This window comes from Arachis ipaensis, chromosome B08 (genome assembly GCF_000816755.2).
Source record: "Arachis ipaensis cultivar K30076 chromosome B08, Araip1.1, whole genome shotgun sequence".
NCBI classification, from domain to species: Eukaryota; Viridiplantae; Streptophyta; class Magnoliopsida; order Fabales; family Fabaceae; genus Arachis; species Arachis ipaensis.
This window is the reverse complement of record NC_029792.2, coordinates 103,614,283-103,623,035: the sequence shown is the minus strand read 5'-3', so window position 1 is coordinate 103,623,035 and position 8,753 is coordinate 103,614,283. Positions and strand designations below refer to the sequence as shown.

Below are 8,753 nucleotides of genomic sequence, written 5' to 3'. Positions count from 1 at the left end.
CCGGGGCTCGGGTTGCTGTAGAAACCAAATAAACAAGAATTGAGGAAGAGTTCATATGAGTGTGGTATGATAGAAGACAATGTGCGTATTCTAAGTGTGCATTGTTTAGAACACACACATTGGCCGAGTAAAAACGGTAATCACACAATCAAAAGAAATAGCATGTGTTCCTTAATCAAGTAGCCTAGGTCGCAAGTAAAGATAAGCAAGAGTGAAGGCACAAACAAACCTAGGTAACCACAACTAAAGTGAATTGAATATATGAGATATTGGATATTGAAATTGTGCAAGCGGAAGCGCGAAATTGATATAGAAGCACAATAAACAATAACCAATCCAATAATGAAAAGAAAATTCCTTGTTCATCATGAAACATAATGAGATAGTCACATGGTAAAGGTACTTGTTGCAAAAAGTGATAAGCTTGATAAGAATCAAGTTAAGTCACTCAAACAAATGCAAAGCATTAACAAGAAACAAGTACCAGACATGTGATGAATTTGATATGAAAATTATGATGAACAAGTAATTTTAACTCAATTCACTTAATTTAATATGCACTCATAAAAATTTCACCTAATATGCAACAAAATATAAATGTGCAAATCCAATTAACTGCTAGTAATTTAAGGCCAAGTATAAGTGCATTGATGAAATTCAATCAAGAAGCAACCCAATTAACATCAAGCAAACACTTGCAACATATTTAATTAATAAACAACTAAACCAAATCTAATATAATTACTAAAATAAAAATGAGATGCAATTAAAACTAACTAGAATAAGTATAAAAGAGGGCAAAAGTAAGAAAAGAGAGGGATTGACGGGGGTGGAAGTGCGTTAGGGCTTAATTCAAAGTGCAATCAAAATTTTTGTCCAAAACAACACTTTTGCGTACGTACGTACATGTGTGCGTACGCACACTGGGTGAAAAATGGAAAGTGAGCAGACACACAAGGGTGTGAGTACGCACAGAAGACTTTTTTTTTTCAGAAGGTATCATGTGTGCGCGCGCACACAGGTCCGTGCACACGCACAAGAACAAAAATTAACAAGGGTTCATACACACGAGACGTGCGAGCGCTCCCAGCAGAAGGGGTGCAAGCTGGTGTGCGGGCGCACAAAGCTGTGCGCTCGCACAGAGTGCGCGAAAAGAGGTTCGTGGGCGTACGCACATAGGGGTGCGCACGCATAGAGCGCAAGATACAGGGGAGTGCCCACGCACAAGGCATGCGAGCGCTCTGAACAGAGGATGCGCAGACTAGTGTGCGTACACACCGGTGGGTGTGCGTGCACAGAGCGTGAAATATAGACATTGTGTGCGTACGCACAAGGGTGTGCACACGCACAGTGCCCTGTTTTTTCCAAAATTTTTCTTCAAATTCTAAGGCACTAAGCCTTAGTTCAACAAAAGTTCAACCCCAAACATCTAGAAATCCATTAATGCATGATCCATACAAAGATTAACCTATGTATCCTCAAAATTAAACTAATCCTAAGCTAGCTAAAAGAAGCAAACATGCAATGAACCAAGATTATAAGGAAGGAAAAGGGTTGGAACAATGTTACCATGGTGGGATGTTTTCTACCTAGCACTTTGGTTTATAGTCCTTAAGTTGGACTTGTTGAGGAGATTCTTGTTAGGGTGGCTTGTATTTCTACTCCTACTTGAATCTCCATCCAAGCTTGGTCTTTAAAGCTCCTTCGGGATCCCATGTTCTAGTTTCTCGTTCTCCTTGTTGATCTGTATTCTTCAAGCCGGATGGACAAACTCTCAATTTACCCTTGAAGTACTCCAACACTCTCCGGAAACCACTCAATCGTGCTTCATACCATTCTTGAATCCCTAAGCTTGAATTGGCTTTCTTGAAGAACTTTGGATTCACTTGGCAACCAACACTCCTTTCTCCACCATGTACCAACCCAAGAAAGATTTTGAGTTTGTAATCCGTCTCCAAGATGACATATTGATGGGGGCCAATGAAGTTCATAGGTGAAATTGCCACCCACTCAATATGTTCTAGGAAAAGAATTGCTTCCTCACCAACTTCCTCTTCCCCATCACTTAAGTCGTACTTTGGAGGTTGTGTGAAGTCCACATCAACCCCTCCTTCAAATCCAAAGGAGAAGGTTTATCAAGATCATTGAAGGGATTGACTAATGCGGACAAAAAATCATCTATGATAGAATTCGCATCTTGATCAATCTCCCTCAATTCTCCCTTTACCTCTTCTGATTCACATACTCCACTTTCTCCCTCTTGTTTCAATTCATGCTCTAACTCTTCCTTGCTTCATACCATGCTTGAGTTCCAACTCTTGTATTGATCTTCTTGAAGAGCTTTGGACTTGCTTGGCAACCAACACTCCTTCCTCCACCATGTACCAACCCAAGAAGGACCTTGAGTTGGTAGTTCGTTTCCAAAATAGCATATTGATGGGCCAATGAAGCTCAAAGATAAAAGTGCCACCCACTCAATATGTTCTTGGTTGATAACTCCTACTTCCTCACCAACATTTTCCTCCTCTTCCCCATCACTCACATTATAACAAGGAGGTTGTGAGAAGTCTACCTCCATGTCTTTCTCAAGCTCATTGGGAAGATGCTCATTAGGGTCATTAAGGGGATTGATCAAGGAGGACAAAAAATCATTGATGATGGAATCCTCATCTTGATCAACCTCCCTCAATTCTCCCCTTCTCTCCTCTGGTTCACATACTTCACTTTTTTCCTCTTGTTGCACATCAAGCTCTAACCCTTCTTCTTTCCCTTGTGGCTCCATGCTCTCCTCTTCACTACAATCTTTAGTTGATCCTTCACATTTTTCAAGAGGAGTGCCTTGATCGGATGAGCTTAGTAGAACTAAGCGGTTTACCGTTTCGGCTATGGTAGCCATGAATTTTCCTTGAGTATTTCGGAATCCTTCTTGCTCTTGGAGAAAGAATTGAAAATCTTGATGGTCTTGGGCCAAGGGTGGAAAAGTTTCACATTAGGGTGAAAATGAGGTTCATAGTTTAGGAGAAAAATTGTATATGTGGGAGGTGACTCATGTTGGTAAGTGTTTTGAAGTGGTATGTAGGAAGGTGGATGGTGGTATTAGTGTGGTGTTTGAAAATGTGGTGATTGAGGATTATGTTGGGAGTATGGGTTATAGGCATATGGTGGTGAAGGTGCATAATCAAGGTGAAATCCACCATATCCTTGGTTTGGGTATGCATATTGGGGAGGGTTTTGCTCATTGTAGTATAGAGAAGGTTGCTCCTCCCAAAATTGATGTTCCGATCCCATGATGCAATCCAAAATTGAAGTTATCAAACCCTACAAAATGATCACAACCATACTCCAAACCAAGAGGGTGATAACTCATAGAGAAAAATAGAAAATAAAAACAAAAGACATCAAGTAACAAAAGAAACAAAATCCTGATTAATAGCAAAACAATCAAACAACCCAAAAAGTATCTATTCACACTATTCACATATTCACAACAACCAAAACTATAGCACTCATTGCACTAGTTCTCCGGCAACGGTGCCAAAAACTTGATGTGTTAGGTTTTACGACGGTTCAAAAATTTAGCAAAACAAGAATGACTTCGTTAGTAGCATAGTCCAAACCGACAAATAATCCTCTCAATCAAAATTTAAAATTTCTAATTCAAATTAACCGAGAGTAATCAAACCTCGGGTCGTTCTTCCCTAGGAACTAATGCCTAAGAGCGCACAATTTTGATTGTGATAAGCAAAGGGGTGTTTTCAATAAAGAAGCAAACAATAAAGAGATAAAAGAACGATCAAAATTGTAATTAATAAACTAATAAAAGAATAAAAGAACTATGTATGTAATATGAACAAGTAAAGCTCAAAATTGATGGAAAAGTAGTTCAAAACATAAATAGAACCTTGACTTGCGATGAGTTATGGAATTCCTTCCTTGGCATAACCACAACTATGATAATTATGGTGGATTAATCTCACTTAGTCTACCCTTAACATCGAAGAGTAAGTCAAGTGAGCATAATTGTTATTAATCTACAAATCCTAGCTAACTTACTAATTACCTTAGTAAGTTACTAGCGTTAGTGGAAACAATAACAACTAACAACCCAAGAATTATCACTAAATGTCGGACATTATGACTCTAGCATTCCATAATTTCATTTCCCCAAGTCAAGGGGTGGAAATCTACCCCATAATCAAAATTAACATTTCATCAAATACATAGTGGGCATAATCATAAAACATGGCAAAATTAGAAAAATAATAAAAACTATGAACCACAAATGATCAAAATCAACAAAAGGTAATCCAATAAACATATAAAAATTATCAAACTTCAAATTCATTAACCAAAACTCAAAATTGCAACACTATATATATATAGCAAAAGAAATTGAAATATATGAATGTGTAGAACAAGTAATGTAATAAAAGAGAAAATTAAAGAATACTTACAGTGAAATAGCAAAATCTAAGACCAAAATTGAACTATAAAATGCTACATTAAAAACTTAATTAAAACCCTAAGAGAGAATTTTGTATAATACACTAATCCTACTCCTACTATATGTTTTTCCTAATCTAAAGTGAGCTCTCCCATTGATATGTGAATGATGCCCCTTAATATAGCACTCCAATTATGGCTTCAGCACTTCCAAAATTGGCCCAAAGAACCACAAATTCGCGAGCCACGTACTTCATTAATGAAGTCACGCGCTGGGACCTGTGCGTACGCACACATGGCTGTGTGCTCCTCCTTGGATTTCTTCATGTTCTCTCTCGAATCCATGCTTCTCTTCCACTCTTATCAAACCATTCCAACCTATTGCACTTGAAATCACTCATCAAAACCATCAAGGCATCGAATGGAATGAAAGTGGGATAAAATTGATCAAATTAAGCACAAAATAGCTTGTTTTCACAATTAGGCACAATTTAGAGAGAAAACATAAAAGTATGCTATTTTAGTGATTAAGTGTGAGTTTATGTGATGAAATCCACTCAAATCAAACCAAAATTTATCATCAAATATGGATTCATCCATTACCTATATGGTTATTGCATCGTACTTGATTTAGAGTGACTAGAATAGTATGTCATGTATTTAATGTGTTCAATAATTGTTGTATTTAGTATAATACATAGCTACATGCTTGTATGTTCTATCATCTATAACGTTGTTAGTGTAGGACATGTCGCAAAATCTTTATTAAAGTTATTTGTAGCAGTGGAAAATATATTGACTGATAGAGCAGATAAAATTAGGGCTCTAAAACAAGAGGAGGGAAAAGTTTACTTAATTAATATATGCTACTTTGAGACAGAGGGACTTTTTTGTCCATTTTCTAAAACTGGCCTTCCACTAATGTGCCACGTGGGCAGCCGTAATGTCAGGTAAGCAGAATGGGAGCCACGTTAGATTTTTCTGTTGGATTTGACGGAAGCATTTGCACGGAAGGACTAATCCGTCTAACTTTTAAGGAGGTGAGGGACTTAAAAGTATTTTCTAATGATCAGGGACGAAAATGTCTGCGGGACAAAAGGTCAGAGACCTATTTGTCATTTTCTCTTAATTTTAAAAGAAAAAGACAAATCGATACCTGATTTTTTTTATCTGTGGACATTTAAGTTTTTGAGGATTTAAAAATACATTTAAGTTTCTGACATCTTCAAACTCTAGACACATCGATCCTTGTGTCTAATTTATTCTATTTTAAAAACTCTTTCATGTGTGCATCCGTATCAATCATGTCAGTACAACGGAAGTTACGTTTGATTTTTCTATTGGGTCTGACAGATCCAAATGAACATAAGAGATCGATATGTCTAGGTTTTGAAAAGGTCGAAAACTTAAATGTATTTTTAAATTCTTAAAGACTTAAATGTCTGTGGATCAAAAAGTCAAAGACCTACCTGTTCTTTTCTATAATTTTAATTATTTTTACCAATGTAAGAAAAGGATAAAATAGAAAAGAAAAAAAGAAAAGAAAAAGGAACGATAGGTTCCTAAATATTTATTTAAATCTCACTAGGATATTCATTTGAACTCCAGGAATCAACAAAGCACTAGACGATTCCATTAGATTTTTTTTTATACTTTATTAGATTATATACTTCTATGTCTATTGATAAATATTCGTAAACAGTATTATTTTCTCTTCATTCTTGCTGCATCGAAGAACGAAATTTGGCTCTGACTCATCCAATCCTGTCGCAAGAAAGCACAAAAAGTAAAGAATGTCACTGATAATTTGATTAATTATTACTGCTCTCAATTATTATTGCTCCAATGGAAGCTAAGGTATGCGTTTGGGCATGAACGCGAGTGAAATATTTATTGCATCATGCACGAGTAGAGCGAAAGAACACCAATTTAATTAATGCCATGAAATAAACATTAATAATACTAAAAAAATAATAAAAAATCAATTTAAATAACTCAAATTTATTTTATTTAATATTTTTTAATTATTTATTTATTAATTCTATTAATAATTAATAAATATTAAATAAAATAAATTTTAGTTATTTAAACTAATTTTTTTTGTCTCCTAAATATTATGAAAACAATTGGCAAATATTTTCTTTCCTGAGGTTCGAGTATCTTAATTAAGATATAGTTTATGAATAGAGAAGTAGAATATTCTTATTGAGATGGTAATAGATTTGATTTCTATTAAAGATTTAAGATTTTTTTTTAATTTCTATATTTCTAAAGAATGTACTTCACACCATTTTTTTAGAGAAAAAAAATCTAGAAAGATTGTTTATTGTTTATAGTTTGCATAGTAATATAAGTTAAACCGCTTATTTATGCTTTAATTTCCTGTAACTTATTCATATGATTAAAAAAGTAAGTCATATAAATTTTAATTATCATAATCAATAAGATATTCGAGTTTAATTTTAGGGCAATGTTTGTGTAGAAAATTTATTCAAATATGTAATCATATTTTTTATATTAAGAAAAAGATATTATTGAATTAATCATCCATATAGTGAAAAAAAATTCCTATTTGATATTTATATAATAAAAAAAATACATATGTACTTGGTTTTTCTTCAGTCACTTGATCATGCATGCTTTAAAGCCATTAAAAATGATTAAGAAAACAAATAAATTAAAAAATCTTCCACATCCAACAGTAGAATATGTATAATGAGCGAGTTGAAAATGAATTTGAATTCTTACATCATCAACATAATTCTTAATTTTGAGACTGTCTCTAGAAGTTACCTAGTCTTTTAATAAGTATGGGGTGCCTAAGGATTCCAATCTCCTTTTCTAAATTAGATAATCTTTTTTATTTTTATTGCCTTTGATAAAAAAAAAAGGTTAAACAATAAAAGCGTGAACGATATTTATACNNNNAGTGATTGATAGTTAGTATTAAAGTAGTATTTTTATAAAACATTTGTACATGGAATGAACTAATTTATGATATACATACCTGGAGCAGTCAAAGGCAGTGGAAAAGGGGAAGGGAAGTTGGACCCCACATCGAATTGGGAGTTCCCTAGCGTTGGTTGGAAATGGGGCTATGATCATTGATACGGCCCTAACGCAGTTACAAGCATCTCTTCTATCCTGCACGTTATGTAAACCGCTTGCAAGATTTCTAAGTCCGTCGCAACATTGTGTTGACGGAAATGTTATATAAGGGATGCTCCTCAAGTACCACAGGCACTGCCCTATGTCCCCTACTACTCTTGGGCACTCCATCCTTCTCACACAACATTGTGATGACGGTGGAAACATTATCAGAGGGAGAAGAACAATCATCAGGGATATTGCTTTCATGGTTAGTTCCTCAGAAAATAGATGGATTCTGTAGCTTTCTTACTTTATGGACGTAGTGTTACTTTCATTTTAGTTCTCTGTTTTAATTATATATATAGATTAAAAACGAAAAATATTAGAAATTAATACTTTTTATTAATATTAGTTAATATTTTTTAGGTTAATACCTTATTTTTATATTATTAACATTTAAGATTTAGAATTTAATACATAATATTTAAAACGATTTTGTTAGGTAGACAATGACTTTTGTAAACAATGAATTCTAAAATTGATTCAATAAAATAAAAATATATATACTCCACTCTTAAATTAGCTGTTAAACCTTAATATTAAAATAAACGTATGTACACTTAGTAAATTGAACATCCATAACCGTCTATGAATAAACCGAATTAAAAGGAATAATCACCATCCAACTAAGAATCAACATAATTATCTGTATACCTATTAAATTGAATATTTAATATATTTATTATTCATATTATTTAATATTCTCATTGTCTACTTATATTTTTTTTTGGGATGAAGTATTTCTATATTTTTTTATTTAAAATAATAATAAAGTATTAGTAAAAAATAATAAATTTTATTGAGTAATATAATCTCAATCAACACAATTTCTACTACGCCATGCATGCATTGTTTGTAGTGATCATATACATAGATCTCTCACCATTAATCCCATTTTACAAAGTTAATGATGAAAGATGCATTGTTCATATATTCTTAACCCATTTGTAGTGAATTATAATTTTTATATTACAAATGTCAAGTGCAAAGGGAAGCTGAGATCATAAGATTGATACGTGGAGATGCGACACATTCAGAGTGTTGAAGTTGCAAACCGCAATTAAATAATTAAACAATTTGAACTTGTTAGGCGCCGCGTGTTTTGTATTCTTACACCAGATGCACAGTATTGACTATTGATGATGCGTAAAGTTGCACCC

At 33.9% G+C, this 8,753-nt stretch overlaps 1 long non-coding RNA gene across 1 annotated transcript; it reads right to left on the bottom strand.

The window, feature by feature from the left end:
- Positions 5,982-7,879, bottom strand: LOC110266000. The gene is made up of 2 exons (XR_002352797.1): positions 7,451-7,879; positions 5,982-6,207 (listed from the first exon to the last, which is right to left on the bottom strand). It is a non-coding gene; the product is annotated as an uncharacterized LOC110266000 (long non-coding RNA).